The sequence below is a fragment of the Ruditapes philippinarum genome, unplaced genomic scaffold (genome assembly GCF_026571515.1).
Source record: "Ruditapes philippinarum isolate M1 unplaced genomic scaffold, ASM2657151v2 ctg10032_1_1_1_1, whole genome shotgun sequence".
NCBI lineage: Eukaryota > Metazoa > Mollusca > Bivalvia > Venerida > Veneridae > Ruditapes > Ruditapes philippinarum.
Genome location: NW_026852499.1, coordinates 914 through 21,050, shown reverse-complemented (window position 1 = coordinate 21,050; position 20,137 = coordinate 914). Strand labels below are relative to the sequence as shown.

Genomic DNA, 20,137 nt, shown 5'->3' with positions numbered 1-20,137 from the left:
GAAGGGGCAAAGTGTTTAGTTCCAGTAGGGAATTTCACTTTTCAAGAAGCCCAACAGTCGCTATAACCAGTACAGTAGGTACTGAGGCGTACTGCGACGACCCCAGAGTTTGCGGACAGTAGGTCCAATATAACTCTGCAACAGAAATTGGAAAGTCTAGAGTTTGCGGACAGTAGGTCCAATATTAACTCTGCAACAGATTAGGAAAATCTGTTTCGTCATCATGGAATGATGGACAACAGTATGAAGCCTTGGCCATCTGCAACACAGATGATTGACCTCCCAAGTTTTATGCTACAACTACTACTACAACAACAAAGACAATATTGCTTTAACTTGAAGTTAACAAGACATAGAATTAATAATATACTGTTTAACAATTTAATTTCTTGAGCCGCGAACATACCAAATTCATGTTTCTTAGGCAAACGAAATGCACATGTCACAGCTTATAATTAATAAGACTCTTATTCTATCTAGTATCTCACTGTTTTAAATCTTACTTGATATAAGAAAATATCAGCTCTTACTCACAAAATATAATTCTATGATACCAATTGTGTTTAGTTGGGTAACTATATGATAAGTTAAAATAACAATTATTTGATTTAAAGATATAATATGCTCCAATTTTGTATTTTTAAATTTTGATAATTGCTACACAGTCTCTTTTTAAATATAAAATATACATTTTTAAGATATCTTATGTCTAAAACTATACACAATTCATAGGCAAATAAGAATGTATAGTGTCAACAAAAAAAAAAAAAAAAAAAAAAAAAAAAAAAAATAAATAAAAAAAACAACAACAACAAAAAAACAACAAAACAAACAGTTTTTTTTCTTATTAGAAAGGGTCAACTTTACTTAACCTGTAATAGGATATGCAGCTTCCCACACACAGTACATTCTTTTATTAAAATTAGACATATTGAGAAAGAAATACATAGATTTCAATAAAAATATTTTACTATCAGATGAGTATAGTATATCTTTAACATGCTTTGGGCGGATGAACATTAACTTGCATTTTACAGTATCATCCTTGAACAGGCTCATTCAAACCAAGCCTGCAACATTTTCAGTTTTGCTGTTTTGTGCGTATTGTAGAGATTGTATTTGCACACAAAAATGGTTTTATATAAGAGAAATATTCTGCAGTAAGTTTTATCTAGAAATGTCAAAAGTTGTGTACTCCAAATTTGTTACATAAGAGGGAATATTTGGAGCTAGTTTTGCATAAAAATGTCAAGAACTGTGAAATGTCAAGAACTGTGTACTCCAAATTTGTTACATAAGAGGAAATATTTTGGAGCAAGTTTTGCATAAAAATGTCAAGAACTGTGTACTCCAAATTTATTATATAAGATGGAATATGCTGGAGCTAGTTTTGCATAGAAATGTCAAGAACTGTGTACTCCAAATTTGTTATATAAGAGGGAATATGCTGGAGCTAGTTTTGCATAGAAATGTCAAGAACTATGTATTCCAAATTTGTTGTATAAGAGGGAATATGCTGGAGCTAGTTTTGCATGGAAATGTCAAAAACTTTGTACTCCACATTTGTTATATAAGAGGGAAGATGCTGGAGCTAGTTTTGCATAGAAATGTCAAGAACTTTGTACTCCACATTTGTTATATAAGACGGAATATGCTGGAGCTAGTTTTGCATAAAATGTCAAAACCGTGCACTACACATTAGTTATCTATATAAAAGTGAATATGCTAGAGCAATTTTTGCAATATATATCCAAACCTGAGTTCTTCAAATTTGTTATAAGTAAGATGGAATATGTTGGAGCAAGTTTTGCATAAAAATGTCAAAACCCGCGTGAGTACTCCAAATTTGTCATACAAGAAGGAATATGTAGAAGCAAATTTTGCAAAGATTGTCAAAACCTGAATACTCAAATTTGTTATATAGGAAGATCAAATATGCTGAAGAAAGTTTTTGCATAGAAATGTAAAAAACTGTGACTCCAAATTTGCTCTTGGGAAAACGCACCATTTGGAGCTGATCTTATGAAGGAATTGTTACTTTCTTTACGGAAAGTAAACACATATTGAATAACATTGGTTGTATATAGTGTGAGGTAAGAATAGCAGGGGCTGAGTACATATGCAAGAAAGAAAACAGAATGTGAGTATGCACTGTTTTTACAATACTCCAGAAACACTTTGGAATACCCTGAACATTGTAAGTTGATAACTTTCAATATTGGTACCTGCTTGAGACAGTTCAATAATGAAATTTATATTGAATAATTCTTTACCTGTATATCTCACTGACAATGTCGAATGTAAAGAACTTGCTTCATTTTTAAGAAAATGACATGTCATTCGAAATGGAAGAACATGAAATAAATATGAAAAGTTTTTAGTGAAGAAAATAATATTTAATCACTCAAATATTTTTCTATCCAGAATTTTCTTCCACTGAAAGGTGTATATAGACATAGCTTAATGCATAATTAAATACATGTTTGATGTAGTTCGCATGCATTGAAATTTTTGCTCAAGCTAACTACAGTAAAACATAGAAAATAAATAAATGAATTAATGAATATAATAAAATAAACTAATAAGATGGGAAAAAAAAAAAAAAAAAAAACTAAGTAATCATTTGCACTTGTCTTTCACTTTTGGACAAACCTACGAAACCAATGTTTTACCATTCATTACAATAATGATAGTTTATATCTGTAATGTGCAGTATTGTAGATGGTTTAGATTAGGTTTTACTGTATACATGTACTACATCTTCAGATAAATCTCTCACTGGACCCTCTCAGTGAATTGTTTTTGTAAGGGTTTATCATCAGGCTTATCCCTGGGAAAACCGCAGGTACTAATAACCGTGCCTGGTTTGTAGGTCAAACATATGTCTTAATTTGATTTGTTTGTTTGCAAGGAGGGGTTGCTAATTAACCTTCACTGTGTTATAATCCATGGCACTATAAATCACTCAGAGAGGGATTTGTGTCGGACCTATCAACAAAATCTTGATTGTGCTAGGGCTGTCAAAGTGTCATTAAAATTTTGATAAAAAAAAGGAAAAGAGGTACTGAATGAAACAACAAGTTCCAATGAAAATATTTATTATATCATGAAAACTGCTATTTAGTCTATGAAATATGTCTACGGTTGATGAACGCATTTATATTTGTAGTCTGCATAATAATTAATAAGTCAACTAAAAATGTTATAAGATTTGAAAAAGAAATGGCAGATTTAAGTTCATAATATGTCAGTATATGTAGATGTGGTACAGTACTCGTCATTGACCGGGGAAAGGAAAACACTAAGCAGTTTATTCTACCAAATGGCATGGTCATAGAATTACTTGTTTGGGGTTTTGTTTTTAAACAACTGAATAAGTAAGTGGTGATAAGAGATGCAGCCATTTGTTTTGGTAGTTTTCATTATCATTTTTAAATAAATAAATAAATCATTTGATGACTTAGTTAACCCATTAATTGATTGATTGATTGATTCCGAACAAAAATAATAATATTAATAATTCAGGAAATATATATGAACAAATTCATTTGTTTGTTTCATTATATTCTATCCTGTATCGAGTGGAATCGAAAACGTGAACCATAGAAACATGTACTTTTACTGCAACACAGAGCTGATTTTGAAAATAATATACATGTGTTTATTGAAGAAAACATGTAATGTGAGTTCTTCACATATATACGTCTTTCGCATTATATAATTGCGAGAGAGATGTTTGAAAGGTTTTAAAAAAAAAATCATATGTGGTTTTTATGGTATTCTAATCTTTATTAGATATTTGTGATGGAAACCCGTGATACCTCTTTCTTTTAAAGAAACAGATTAAGCCTCAGAAATAATCACAATTTCCCTTAAAAAAGGGGGAAAATGCATTTTATACTGTTGTCATAATGCATTAAAACATGTGATTTACTTATAATCTAACTTTAATCTGAAGTAAATATAGTACAGAATGTGAAAAAAAAAAAGATAAAAGGAATGTAAATAATATAAACGAATAATGGCAGGTTTAGGCTTAATGGGCAGATCAGTAATTTCAAAACACTGATTTTGCAAGATATCAGAATCATGCCTAAAGAAATTATAATTAAAGCATAAATGTGTTGCTTTTAAACCATAGAAAACTTCGAATATCACTACATGTGAAAGAATTTTATGCTAACACGTATATGTGTATACCATTTAATGTCAAACTTGTTTTGCAATTTTCTGTTTACAATAAGAAATATAAATTATGCAATGTAACATTGCAGCAGGGCTATTGCAGCAAGCCAAATGACCTTTTCCGCGCAATAGAAATAGGGAATAGTATTCTTTCATAATGATTGTTACTTTTACAGCATTTTATGTATATGGCTATTGCATACTTTATCTTTGTGCATTATATTTTCAGTTTTTGAAAAGTTAATAGTCGTAGATTGAATATGTAATCATTTTACTTGGTTATGAATTCTTAACGACTTGTCAAAATGCGAGCATGGTCTCTAAAATCTCATTAACCCTAGGTGGTCCAGTGCAGTAGAATTAATAGATTAAACGAGACTTACCTGGAAGTTGAAGTTCAATTATTATTCTACTGCTACTGGACCACAGGGTTTAATGCCCAACCGGTTACCCCTCCCATATGTATAAGCCATTGTCGCATTTTGCATAATTATTTATGCTCTGAAAGTCTGCTTGGTCATCTGATAAGATCATATGTTCATCTCATTAAACCCTGTGGTCCAGTAGCAGTAGAATAATAATTGAACTTCAACTTCCAGGTAAGTCTCGTTTAATTTATTAAGTTTATACGAGGGTTCTAGAAACTCGCAGAATTATGACAAGGCATATATATTTCAACAGGAATTGATTCTTGAAATTTGGCCATTTGTCAAAAACGTTTTTTATCAAAATTTGTTCTTCTGTGGAATAGAATAAACTGTGAAATTCGATATTTAAAAAGTAATGACAAATAAGTTTTCCCCATTTTCTTGTCTATGTTTCGTTTGAAGCCAGAGCTCCTATGTAAGTACTGGCGTCTTTACCAACTCAACTTTTAAACTTCAAGTTACGACTTCATACTTCTATTGTTGTCTGTCGTTTTCGATCAAAGTAATTAAACCTATTTTCTAAAGATAATTTGTGAAACAAATATTTGCAACAATTTTTGCAACATTATTCGTCTGCCCAAATATCCTGGAACTCAACGGTACTGGTTTCACATGGGACATTATTGTCTTCATCTAACATTGATTGGCCGCTCTTCAGGTATTTGTTTTGCATGGTTATCATATTTATGTTGTTGGTTTTAATGACATGCAGAACGTCGTTTACATATTAACCTTAAAATGAAGTACAAATATACAAATGTATTGTGTAAATAAAATGGTAACGATCATTTAAATTAAGGATTTAAAGTTACATTAAATAAATATGTAAAAATATTTTGCCGTCGGCCTAATAACCAAGCATTCTACTGTTTTATTAACCTTTTTAAAGTTACATTAAATAAATATGTAAAAATATTTTGCCGTCGGCCTAATAACCAAGCATTCTACTGTTTTATTAACCTTTTTAACAGTATTGTTGTAAATCTCATCAAATATTGTTCATAAATTACGATTTTAAACGGAAAACCCCACGGTAACACTAAAGTTCGTATACGAATTTTAACATGCAAATGAAGACTATAATCAGTTCATGTATGTGCTACGTCACAGTGTTAAAGTTGCTATACAGAACACAGCAATTACGAGATTTTCATGTGCATACACACTTTAAAAACCGTTTTAGCTTCACGGTGCACTTGGCATGGCGTTCAGGAAAGAGTAATCATCTCATAAAAATATTAAATTTGTATGAAACAACCGTTACAAAGCGTAAATATCACCGTTATATTAGGACTGCTACTTTATAAATGTTTGTTGATTTAATATTGATGTACGGATGACACGAAGGCGGAGTGTCTCATGCAAATTCCGATTTCGCCCAATGAGGTCGCAGATGTTTATATTGCTTATAAAACTCATTTTGGTTGCCTTGACACCATAATAAGATCTGGAGTCGATATGAAACCAAATTTACTAATGAAATGTCGCTATTTCTGTTTTTAAGAAATTCATTTAATGTAGCTTTAAGTTCTCAGTGATTTTATATAAACTGCTTTCTTGCATCTTCATTGTAAATCAAGTTATATATATTTAATGTTTTATTTAAGTTTCGTCATTGTACAATTCATAACACCATGAAAGAAAATGTATACATAGGCATTTACATTGCACATAGACATTCTAAGAGACTACTATGTATTATCTACGTTTTTTATTAAAGGTTTCAGTAAGTTAGCGTGTTTAACAATTTACTGAACAATTAGTTTCCATTTCCAGCATATAACAACATGAAACAGACATCAGAAAAATATAAAGCTAATAGATAAAGATAGGCTTCGAAAGCTTTATTTTCTACCATCGTACAATTACATTTTTTGTATATAACACGGCATCTATAACATAGTATATGTAAAACATTAAACGTTTCTATTAAATCATCGTAAATTTAGCGACATACTTTATAAAATTCAAGTATTTGCATTTCTTAATTAACACACTTACATCTTGTAATGAAAAGGAATTAACATTTAAATAAAAGTTGAATATCCCCCAGCTTTTAAATGTTCGTTTAGTGTCCATAGTAGTTTTAAAATTAAACAATTTGTCGGACAAAACTAATGTAAATAGATTATTTATTGCAAAAGCACGTATTTTCTCGACGGCGCGTGCCCTACCTACAGGTAACGATGACTAAATAACGCAAATCTATTGGAAATTAAAAGAAATGTATTCTTTTTCTCATTACCAAAATTAATTTCAAGATATTTACTCCTTTATTGTTGCAGATCTGTAAAATGACATATTTAAAAGAAAATGTTAGGTTCCACGAGATTTGAACTCGGATCGCGGAAATTCAGATCCTAGTGCTAACCATTTACACCCATGGAACCCGTGTTGCTTTTCATGGAAAATGACTAGAAATATTTTACTAATTATTTTTATCGACAACTTATGAAAATATGTTTTTCTGATTTTTTTCCAAATTTTATCTGCTGTGGACATGTAAGTAAAATACCAAAAAATAAAACAGAAATATTGCTATTTAAATTATAGATATTTTTTTCATTGCAAGTGAAACATATTTTTCTTTATTTGCTGCACTTTTTCTTCAAAAGGCCAGCCAAAGGGTAAGTTTTTCAATTATATTGTCAAGAAAGAGAAAAGTGTATATAACAAACAGAAAAAACATCAAGTTCTTTATCTAAAAACGGGATTTATTATACTTTTCCGATGTGGTATGAAATTATTATAATTTCACTCGTTGCCACTACCCGCCCACTCATAAAAATATTTAAAGTCAAAGTCCAGAAGTGCCTAACCATAAATACACCATAGAAACTCTATGGTGTTTTTATTATTATTACTGAACCTTATTTGATAAAGAGAGAATCGTTTGATTTGTAGATATTTACCATAATGTGGTCGACATTGAACTTACTTTTATTTGTTCATAGCTTAATAGTCGTTTTCTATAAATTCTTTTGAAGAAATTATCAATATTAACACATTTATATTGCAAGTAGTTGGTCATATAAATTGTGATAAGAATTACAATGACTTGATGGTTCTGTGTGGAAACTCACACTTATTACTTATAAAAATATTCCTATGCTTTACTTTAATTCACACCTTCCATGTTAAATATCTGTAATGGACATATTTTTTCCTATTTTTTTAAGACATGAACCAACCTTACTTATCAAACCATTAAACGACCGTCATCTCTACAAATCAAACACGAAATGTTTCTCACTTACTAATTTAAACAAGCAATGAAGTCGTAAAATATCGTGTAAATGACTTAAGCTTTACAATGAACCAAAATCTGAACATGCGTGTAATAATTATTCTGTTTAATTATTTGTCTTTTGTTAGGAAACTTATTGTGTGTGTTTTGCGTTTAAATAATTAATTAGTGAACATTATTGCACGTTTACAGTTTTCAGCAAGAAAAAAACATTTATGAACGCTTTCATCTGATATTGATTATTACTGGCAATTAGTTCACAATCGTCTCGTTTACTTTCGGGGGTAGTAATAATCCAATAGATGCTATCATTCTACAAAGAACACTTTCACCTTTTTTGGTTTATAGAATAAGAATACGTAATAACGAGCAGAACAATATCTTCATTAAAGTTTCAACTGTCACTAATATACTCTTATTTTTATCACAAAGCCCGAAGTGATAGATATTTACAGGCCATTTATAGAAATCAAAATAGAAAACAATAACATGGTGTCATTCATTCTCTGTAGTTGTTCAACAAATTCATTAGATGAAGGTGATGCTGCGGAAAATAAAATTCCATGTTTAAATTAAATGGCCTGAACATGTTTAAAATCAACACTGATTACAGACAATTACATTATCTAGTTAAATACAAAAAAGAGACGAAGAAATAAATATATAAAAATAAACCTGATGACACACATTGTGTATAGTAGCTTTAGGAATTCAAATATTTTGTATTCTTACAAAACACAATACCTCAATACATTAAACAGAAGAAGATACATCTTAAAATAGGAAACTGCCTATCAAGTCTATAAGAGTATTATAAGTGTTTGCCATAAACAAATAATTCTATGTATTTATATAAGATTATAACCCATTGACATTTTTTTTCTTGATGGTACTCTAAAGAATTTCAAGCGAACAAAACTACCATAAAAACCCCAATAAAATAGAGAGAACATAGTTTAACACATTTTTTATTCATTTCATTTTATCATTTACATAATGTTTCAGTTAAGTTAATAAAAAGACATAAAGTAATGAAGGTCAGCCGAGACGGCATATGTAAGATTGTTGTATCTTTCTCTACATGCTCACAGGCTTCCACAAATTATGTTTAAGAACAAGTAATATTCAAGGTAGATTATGCCTCAGGAAGGCTTTTATATGTATTTCTCAAAAGCTTTTTAATTTTGGTGTTCTTTTATAATATCCAAAATGTTCTCATTGGACAATTACCTGAACCATCTTTTCATCTGTTTCTTAGCGACAATAAGTACAGTTACATGTATAGTGAATCCGAATTTTGTATGGTAGTCAAAATACTACTTTGTTTACATTTTGCTACTTTTGCGACAAATTATTTGACATTTATCAATACTTTCGTTACTTTATAAGTTTCTAACATTCTCTTAAACCATTAGTTTAGCATTATAAAATTCATATTTGCCCTTTCTAAAGAAGTAAAAATATCTCTGTGTCTGAGGCAATTGTACCAGATATTATGTAAATTATTTTAATGTTCATAAAAAATATAATTAAGGTTTCACCGAGATTCGAACTCGGATCGCACGAAGTTCTGAGTGCTGACCATTACACCATGGAACCATCTTCTTTCGTGTGCAATGAGAAACATATATGTATCTTTTTGATATGCTTATTAAGCGTTATAAAAAGGCACCATTAATGAATGGTTCACTCAAATCACGTTAATAAGAACAAATCTTGACAATTGCAAATGGTTTAAATCGAGATTTGAATTCTGACTGTTTGATTCTAACGAGTACATACCGTTACCACAATAGGTAAACGAAATCTCATTTATTGCTGATCTATATAATTCAATATGTATGTTTTCTTGCGGCAATACGCAATAATAACTTCCAATCACTGTATGCTTTATTGCAAGCTCATCTACTTCATTGCTTGTGAGTATAGAGAGTAGACATATTTATTCATTTTGGTTACGCCACAGAACTGATATGTATTACTATATCAAATATAAAATACTAAAATTACACAAGAAAAAAATGTTATGAGTCTCTTTGTGCCAATATGATGACACAGGCGACATGCTAAAGTAAGCAAGTAAAAATTATCAACAGAAGGAAAGAATAGTTCTGGGACATTTTCAAAGGCGGCCCCGTATTTTTTCTAAATGAAACGTGTAGAAGAAAACGTTCATGTACATTTAATGGCAAATTTATTTTGTATTGCCTACAGTCATCACAAACGTACGCTGATTACTAGGCGCCTCACCGTACCTCATACAGACTCAAATTGACAACAAATTGACTACCCCCCTTTACCTGTTTATTTATTTGTTTTACTTTAAAGCTGTAAGTCTCCAGATTTGCCATAATATTAAAAAAATCTGACTTGAAAAAGAAAAAAAAAGTAATAAGATTATAAGAAAAGTAAAATGTTTCAAGATTCAAGTACTATTTAACAAATTATGTGCGATTAATGACTGATCTCTCGTGATTTCGTATCAGTTTCTTCAAAATCAAAACACTCCGCGATAAATGAGCATTCAGTTATTTTAACACATCGACTTAAATCTGGTTTAAAAAAAAAAAGTATTTTTAAGAGTCTTTGATAAATTTATTATTTGTTACAGTATTCCTCCTTGTTTACAATTTTCATTAGTAAAACATGAATGAACATTTACAACTGGCATGGTATTTAATTGACAACACGTTTTCGATCGTCGTGTTACCGTGATCTTTTATTTTCCAATTCGATCTATCCACCAGACGTCTTTATTTCTTTCTTCCATATATGATTCCTAATAAATTGTTATCCCGAAACGCTTTATGGACGTATGTATAAATGTCGGCAACGAGTTGGTTAACTTCAGTGTAATGATTGTAATTAATGTCTATAAAGTGATACACCGATATGTATTGTCAATACCAAGCCGCGAAATGCTGCATTGACTATATTTACACCATGGCTTGTACTTGATTGGATTCATGAAAATCATTAACGACTTATATACATACTTTTAGGTCTAAAGTAATACAATTGACAGCATCTACCAAAGACATACGATAGATGAACACTGTTACTGTGCTTTTGTAATTAAAGTATATTTTTGTAAGACCTTCAATAATTATGTCTTTATCATGTCCATTGCTCTAATACAAGGTGGTTATACACGTTTTAATTTGTGATAATGCTATAATCTTTGACTGCTATTTGTCACTAGCTTTAAACAATATTGTATCGTTAACAAGTAAAAATATAAGATTGATGGACAGTGATGTTAGTCCAGGTCTGCACTTAGAGGCCAATAACTGTATGTTTTTATTCAAGAAACCTGAACGTATACATGCTAAAATAAAATGCACAACATGAACATTAATACATGTTTATTTGTGCAGGTGACGTCACGTCATCATCACAATCTTCTCCACTCCAAGCATAATAGAAAAGAAACTAAGATACCCAAACCGGCAACTTTTGAATGCAGCATTGGAAAAAGGAAAGCAAGAGTCACCATCACAATCTTCTCTACTCCAAGCATAATAGAAAAGAAACTAAGATGCCCAAACCTGCAACTTCTGAATGCAGCATTGGAAAAAGGAAAGCAAGCGAAATATTTCAATAGTCATCATCACAATCTTCTCAATCCCAAGCACGATAGAATTTTAAAAAAAACACTAAGATTTTTGCACTTACAAATTCTAGAGATATCACTTGAACAGGGAAGGCTGGCAAAACATTTCAACAATTTCGTCTATATCAGACATATCAAACAGCAAAATGTCAGCATAAGGCTTGTTAAAACCAAATTATTTGTAATGACGATGCAATTATTTTCAAGAATAAATCATTTACCAAATAAACAAACAAAAAAGCTGGGAGATAAAGAAATGAGAATGTGTGTTAAAATGAATCAAATATATCTTATTCATGGTCATTGCAGTGTCTACATTAATTCAAATATTTAAACGTGTGTGCAAATAAACATGAATAGTGCATTAAAACTATAAGTATTTAAGCAATAAAAATGACTTTGTATCTCAATTTGTCAATTTGGAGAGACTTTTCTTTTGTAACAATGAGAATATGTTTGAAATGTAAAATAAAACAATACAGTAATATAATAGCTAATAGCATTGTTACCCCCTGTAATTAAATTTAGATTAAACAAATATTTATCAAAATGTGTCAATACGAAATAGAAACACTCAAAAGAATTTCAATAAATTCATCTAGGCTCGAATTGCATATACGAGTATATATACCTGTTTGTTCGCGGACAAAATATTTCATATCCATTTTTAAGTAAAGTGCCGCTAAAGAACATCAAGTAATGTTTTAAAATAAAAGAAGCCTCTGTGTACAATTAATATTATGACGGTCCTGTCAACTACAGACCAATCAACGCAAATGAAATATCAACAGATGTGTTAGACATTATATTGGATGGATTATATCGCGAAGTCCTAATGTTAGCTTTGTAAAAGTATAGCAGAAGAGATGAAAAAAAGAAAAAAGAAATACATTTAAAAAACGATAGTAGATTTTCTATTGATATAACTAACAATGTTGTTCTTTGTTTATTTGTTTGTTTTATTTTTAATTTTCTTGGACCATTACTATATTCGTCATAACCAATCTTAATGCCTGGTCTAAAGCATGTTCTGTTTCAATTTGTTTCAACTTGATCTATTCATTTTTAGGAGTCAAGACTTATCCAGTACCATCTATAAAGTGAAAATAAAACCTGCAAATCATAAACGAGATCTCACGTTAGTTCGTGACGTTTATTTCCAAATCAAAACAACGACGTCGTAAAATTCCGCGATTTATGAGTAATTAATTACTTTTAAGTAATTGTCTTTAATTGGAAAATTGACTCTTAGCGTACATGTATTTGTTTAAATAATTAATTGGTTCGGATTCCTCTCTGTTTACACTTTCCATAAGTAAAACATCAATGAACGCTTTCATCTTGCATTGATTTTTATCAGCGATACGTTTTCAATCGTCGCATTAACCATGATCTTTTATTTTCGGTTTCGATTTTTCCCGCCCTCCTTTATCAAGAATGACTCTTAATAATTAGTTTTCAAGTTTCACTCTATATAAGTATAAATACATATCGATAATGGGTTCATTTATTTGGACAATGACTGCAATTAACGTTTAGGAATTGACATATTTATTGTCAATACCCCGCCCAACAATGGCATATATGTCACGGACGCATTGTCTTGTTTAGGCAACATTTAGAGCTGTATTAGTTTTTACCTGATACCGAGCCATAATATGTTGTAGTATGACTCCACAAATGGGTATGTATTTCTCACGTGATAGCGAAATCTGTTGTGGTAGGCTGTTTCTTTCAACTTGACCTGGCTTTCTCTGATGACTTTGTGCAATCACTTTGATATGAATATTGAAACTTAAAATAGTATTTTATAATACTAGTTATATAATAGCGAACAGGCAAATACATTTAATGAAAAGAGAGATACTGGATAACTTGTTGGAATGAAAGGGGTACTCATTGTTTTGTGTTTCGTTTATATGTAACTTGATCTTTAGTTTTAAGATAGTTTGATTTTTTTTCAGTTTCTAATTTTCTTTAGCAATTTCTATCTCTTATTTTCCCGAGTATCTAAAATACAGAAAAAATATTTCTAAAAGGAGAAACCATCTTTTATATCATTGGTTTGAGACATTTTAAATTTTATTCTGGTTGTTGTTGTTGTTACTTAAATGTCTCGGCATACAGTGTATACTGTTTAGCTGGTTCTAATACATATTACCATCTGCAAGCAAAAACAGAAAACGGTTCAAGAACAAAAACAAGTATTTGTGTAGCAATAAGCCTGCTACGTAATAAATTTACCAAAAACATATGTGTCAACGTAAGGTTTGATTCAAAGAAAGTCATGAGTGATAACCATTACACCATGGAACCCCTGTCAGTATTTAAATACAAGCTTGATCTTTACAATCCAGCATGTGAAACATATGATGACGTGAAATTGCTGTTTTAGATCAAAATGTTCGTTTTTCTATGGCTGCTGGTTTTTATATTTATATGTATTACTAATTATAATGTTTATATAACCTTCATATGCTTTAATGTTGAGTTTCATTTTTCTCTGATATCAGATTTTCATATCGATTGTTTTCTTTTATGCAAAGTTTCTCAGTGAATATACATTTTATTGTATACGTTTTGCATAGGGGTTGGCAAGTCTGACTTCATGATGAACAGTGATTCAAAATCACATTGCTTGGCCGCAATAAAATTCATTCTAACACTATCGGAATTTTTTCTATATAAACAAAGAAGGCCCGAAGCGTGCATTATTCCTCAACAATGCACTCGCCGTTCTTATTATCTCCCTGTATTTTTTCACATTGAGGGCGCCATTTTGTTTGAAAAATCTGATAAATAAAAACATTTTTTGTCGAATTTTGTTGTGAAAACTGTCTAGAATGAAAGAAAATGGTCTAACTAAGAAAATGAATCCGAACACCAATATCTTTAATTCAGTCGTTAACGCTGTACAGACGTTTAAAGTGTTGTTTACGTGACGTCACAATGTAGCGCCAAACAGCACGTGCAAAACAATCAAATCAAGTACGCTATTTTAATGTCGCAAACGAGTTAAGTTTTACATTTATTCCACTTTTAATAAGTTGTATTTCGCTTGAAAAATTATAGAGTGAAATAAAATAAACATACAAAGTTTTATCAACGTTTTCAAAATTCGTTATTCTACACACGGTAGATTTAACGACAGTTTTTTTTTCAACCCACCGGAATAGCCTTAAAAGAACGTTTCTATTGGAAACTCTGAGGCGAAAACAAATTTAACCACCAAACATAAAGTCCAACTTTATAATAATAATTATATTTTTTCTTTACGTGTTAGAATGGAAATAGATATTAATTCTTCGGGCATTATTGTATAATAATGCACGTTTTTCGTTCAAATGCTTTGTAATTAATCACTCAGGCCTATCGGCCTTCGTGATTATATTACTACGCATTTGAACTCAAACCGTGCATTATTCTACAACAATGCACTCAGAATTGATATCTATTTCCTAAATCTAATTTGCTACTGCGCGGATCCCCTTTACTGACATGACATAAACCGCAACAACAATTAGGATAAATTAATTATTACGCGTGATAAAAAAAGAGTATGGTGCTGCAACAACCGATAAATCGGACAAAATAAAATGGCAATAAATGTGATAAAAGAAATATTGCTGACAGACGGAACTTTAATGTAGTAATTTTTCTGCTTATCGTTACTTATTCTTATTCTATTAGCTCAAAACATGTGTTCTTTGTAGAATGATTATTACCCCGAAATTAAAAGACGAGAATATTGTGAACTAATTGACAGTAATAATCAATATCAGTTGAAAGCGTTCATTAACATTTTTCTTTTGAAAACGTGCATTAATATTTACTTATTAACTATTAAAACACAAGACATGCACAATCATTTTTTCCGACAAAAGACAAATAATTACCGGGAATAATTTATCGACACAATAATGTGTATGTTTTGGTTTATTGTGACGCTTTTGCAGCATTTTACGACGTCATTTATTGCTTGTTTTGATTAGTAAGAAGCAATTAAAATTCAGACAACCATATAGAATTTGAATTGTTGAGGACACAGTTGTTTTATGCCTTGTTATTTAAGTTTGTTTAAGTCGTAATAGTTCCATGGTGTAATGGTTAGCACTCAGGACACTGAATCCTGCGATCCGTGGAACCTGAAAACTTTTTAGAATATGTCATTTACAGTTCTGAAACAATACAGGAATCAACGTTCGTTACCTTAAATAGAACACATGTATTGTAAACAATATAATTAAATTGTGCTTTTTTGTATAACGAGTTATACATGTGTAAATCGTTAGGCTATATAAATGTGTTTAGACTTTCAATTGATGATTGGTCATTTAGTCAATTTAACCTTTGGTTGTGTAAAACCGTACATACATGCTCGTCTCAGTAATCTATATACATGTATTTTATCTGACATAATTGTACAATGTTAGACTACATAAACGTACATTTTTTAGAAGAAAAATTCAATTTTTTAATTTACATTTTTACTTTATATTTCTAGTTTTAAGTGTGCTATTTGTAGAAAAGGAAATATTTGAATTTATATAGGTATGTCTCTAAATGTTTACATCTGCAAATGTTTAGACACCATCATTATCATTTTTATTTGCAATACTTGTATATTATTTTGTATTTCATTATTGTTAAAATATAAACGCGATGCAGTTCATTAAAATAACAACAAAACTAAGTGTACGATGCAAAACAAATATCTGGAAACCGGTCAATCAATGTTAGGGGTCTGTTCATTGTGGGTATAATAATGTTATAATTATATTTATATATATTTATTTTTATATTATTATTAGTTTTTTTTGTTATTGCTTTATTAATTGCATATAATATCGTATTAATGCTAACAGTAGTATCTACGTTAATTTACTTGATTATATAGGCCTTAAATGAATGTTTGTTTCCTGTCCATTTACCTACTCAAATTGATCCTGCTATGAAAAAAGATTTTATTGAAAAACGAAATGTCCTTACTAAACGTGGAAGTTTAATCTGCCAATGAGAAAGATATTTTTATATTTGATTCATGTTTTTTTTCTTCATTATAATTATACAAAATAAGATGTATGTTTAACAAAATTTTTGTTCTAGAACTTGTATATTGTTCAGCCCGCTATTGACATTCCTAACTTCTCTATATAATTTAGAAATGTTCAATAAAAATAGATTTGAGAAAAAAGTTAAACCTCTCGCGGAAAAAAATAAATTAATGCTTAACTTACATATTTGTTAACACATATAAAAATGGTAATGATTCGTATTTAAAATTAACGGAAGGAATGCCTTTATGTCTAAATTTGTTAATTTGAAGTTAGATTAAAGCGAGAAAAATCTTCAAATTAAGTAATATATTTTAAATTGTAGCCTTAAACGACACACTCTTATCTTGTATCAATGGAACCCCTGGCGAAAAAAGTCAATATAACACAGAAATTAATTACAATATATCAATAAGAAATTAAACAACGAATGAAACTTTGGCATTTTTATCATGATATTTATTACCCGCCGGGTCTAAAATTTGACATTGAGGTTTACTTGGTTTGAAAGAATATGACAATAAATGTCATTTTTTATTAAAAAAAGGTGGCTCGGATCGTAGGATCCAGAATCCTTATAGCTAAACATTAAACTAAGAACTATTCACTTTACATGTTTATCACACACCCGTGCCGATTTTGCGACTCCGTAAAAATGGTATTGCACGGCCGTGCTTATATTTTGACGTGACGCCATTAGCGTTATACAAACATAGTGTAAAGACTAAATGTTAGCGTTATACTATAGACGCGTCAATGAAAAATAACTCTTATTTCACTTTAAACGGTCTTTATTTTGATTATGTGATAAATAGAATATTAAATTCATGTAAGTTCATTACTGAATTTATTGCACTCATTGAATAAAATAATATTATGCACGCCAGAGACTCGCATAAAATATTTTTTTTCAACTCGTGCAGTAAATTCAGTATTGAACTTACACTCATTCAATATCCTCTATATATTCCAATTCCTAATTGTGATTTAAAAATAGTGAAGGGAACGATGAAATGAATTAATTTTATTGATAGTGAGAAATTATTATTTAACATTTATTAAGTAAAAACTTTTTTAGTTATTTTAAGGGAAGTTAGTAGTTAGTATCACTAACTTGTCAACCCATTTCTTCAAATCAGAGGAAAAAGCAAATTACAGCTTTTTATTTCTACGCATGGAAATGTGAAACGTTAAAATTACACAAACATTCTACATAAATAACAATAAATGCACGAAAATAACAGTATCACATACCATTATAAGTAGCACATTAATTCTTAGACAAACAAGTAAGTTTCTTTTTGTATAAATTCATACATTCTACACGTAAGCAACTAGTCAGTAGAATATTATGCACCTATAGTAATTACTTTTAAATATTTATTTAAATCTTCATTGAAGTACCGGTTCTTTTTATAATAAATTGATCTATAAATCAAAAAGACCTCTGTTTTTATAAAAAAAAATTTTAAATCATAGACTACGTGGACGGATTCCATATGGTTCATTATAATTTCAAAATCTTGTACGATTGAAAAAAATAAATTTTACCATAATAAAGTATGACATAATGTTAAGAAGAATTGTTAGTGACATTTGTAACGTTTTCATCTTAGCAGTTTCTTTTCCTAATATGTAGTTCTTTACATAACTTTTTGTTTCGTACACTGCCATGCTTTTTGTTGTATATTGTTGTATATTAACATATAATACAAATTAATCTATGGCTTCACTCCAGTGTTGATATATTTTTCTGGTCCTTTGGGATGATTGATTCTAGCACTTTTAAGTGTTGAAAATAGAGTACCGCCTCAGCCGGTGCTAGGGCGCTGAGGGATGATGCACTTTTTCATTATCCCCCATGAACAGACTCAATCAAACGGATTCTGCAATAATCGTGTAAAATTGAGAAAGTAAGAACCCCTACAGAAAGTCCAGAACAACAAAATTAAAAATGTTGCAGGCTCGGTTTAATTGAGCCTGTTTATGGCCGGTACAAACTACCTTCCACGCCCCTATTACTGCCTTAAGGAGAATTCAAACTTTTTGATGAAATTTTGAATTTAGAAAAATCTGCAGATGATTTGATAATTTTAATGATTCCGAGGGATCACGTTTTTCAAGATATTTAAAATTATGTTGATGTTAGGTTTCTACTACAATTATGACCAGGTGCATACATAGAGGAATAATCAGCAAAAAGGTCCATATTGTCTAAATATGTTGCTAATGCGATGCCATTTATAGATATTATATAAATAAATAAATTTATTGATCATTTCTTTAAAATAATTGAAAAAGGTATTTTAGCCATGAACAAATATAAGTACTATTAAATTATGTTTAACAGCGAATGATTTCTCTCTTTTATCAAACAAAGCTTCAATATGACATAAAAGCATAATAATGGTTCAATGGTGTAATGGATAGCACTCTGCACTTTGAACCCAGCGATCCGGGAACCTAGTATATGCATTTCGATACATATTGATGTTTATATTTTATGTTGAGTTTGTTATGAGTGATATATGCCACTGCAGATAAAAGTTCAGGATAAAAAATCATGTTACAAGTTATTATAAGCTATTTTTATTTATGTACATATTCATTGTAACGACTTGCAAGGCGATTGGTTCAATTGTGTAATGGTTAGCAGTTAGCACCCAGGACTATTATTTATTTATTTATTCATTTTTGTTGGCTTATTCCATTATCTGTTAAGATACATTTTGCCGTTTTGTTTATATAAAGAGATATCTATATATTTTACACTGGTGGCGAGTTCACACGGTTCCATGGTGTAATGGTTAGCACTCAGGACTCTGAATCCTGCGATCCGAGTTCAAATCTCGGTGGAACCTGACTTTTTTTGTTGCTTCGATTTATTTGTTCTTTATAAAGCATATCCTAATACCCGGTACAATATTAGTTTTTAATCTTTATTTATTTCTGTTGTTATTGATGTTTTATCATATCTTTACCCATATTACCTGAAACTTGATATCAAACATTATTATATGATATTTAAATGCTTGACTCATATTTGTGAACACAAAATGAAATATGTGAATGATAATTATTTAAGAAAGGAATGCCTTTGTGTCTAAAATTTTTAATATGAAGTTAAATGTAGGCGATAACAATCTACATACAAAGGCATATATTTAGAATGTAGCCTAAAACGATACACTCTTATCTTGTATCAATGGAACCCCCGGCGAGAAAAGTCAGTACAAAAGTCAATATAACAGAACTTAATTATATCAAAACGAAATTAAACAGGAATGGAACTTTGGTTCTTCTTATCTATGTCATTCATTTCATTTAAAAAATGAAGTTTACTAGGACATGCCTAATATTTGTTGTCACTTGTGACGGTAGTACCGGTTAGTTCTATGAATAATACCGGTATAAATTTGTTTAAAAAAATCTTTAAAATAAACAAATGTTAGAAATGCTTTGATACAAAACGAAATATAAAAATAATATAAAATTGCTGGATTCCATATCATGCTTGTAGTTTGAAAATAGAGTTGGTCAACGCCAATAAAACTACAAATAAGCTAAAGCTTTAAACGAAAAATAGAAAAAATGAAACGACATGAAATGA

The 20,137-nt window shown here is 30.1% G+C and overlaps 1 non-coding gene across 1 annotated transcript; it reads left to right on the top strand.

The window, feature by feature from the left end:
- The first annotated feature begins 19,316 nt into the window (after positions 1-19,316).
- On the top strand, positions 19,317-19,388 carry Trnaq-cug (transfer RNA glutamine (anticodon CUG)). The gene has a single exon. It is a non-coding gene; the product is annotated as a tRNA-Gln (tRNA).
- The last annotated feature ends 749 nt before the right edge of the window (positions 19,389-20,137 follow it).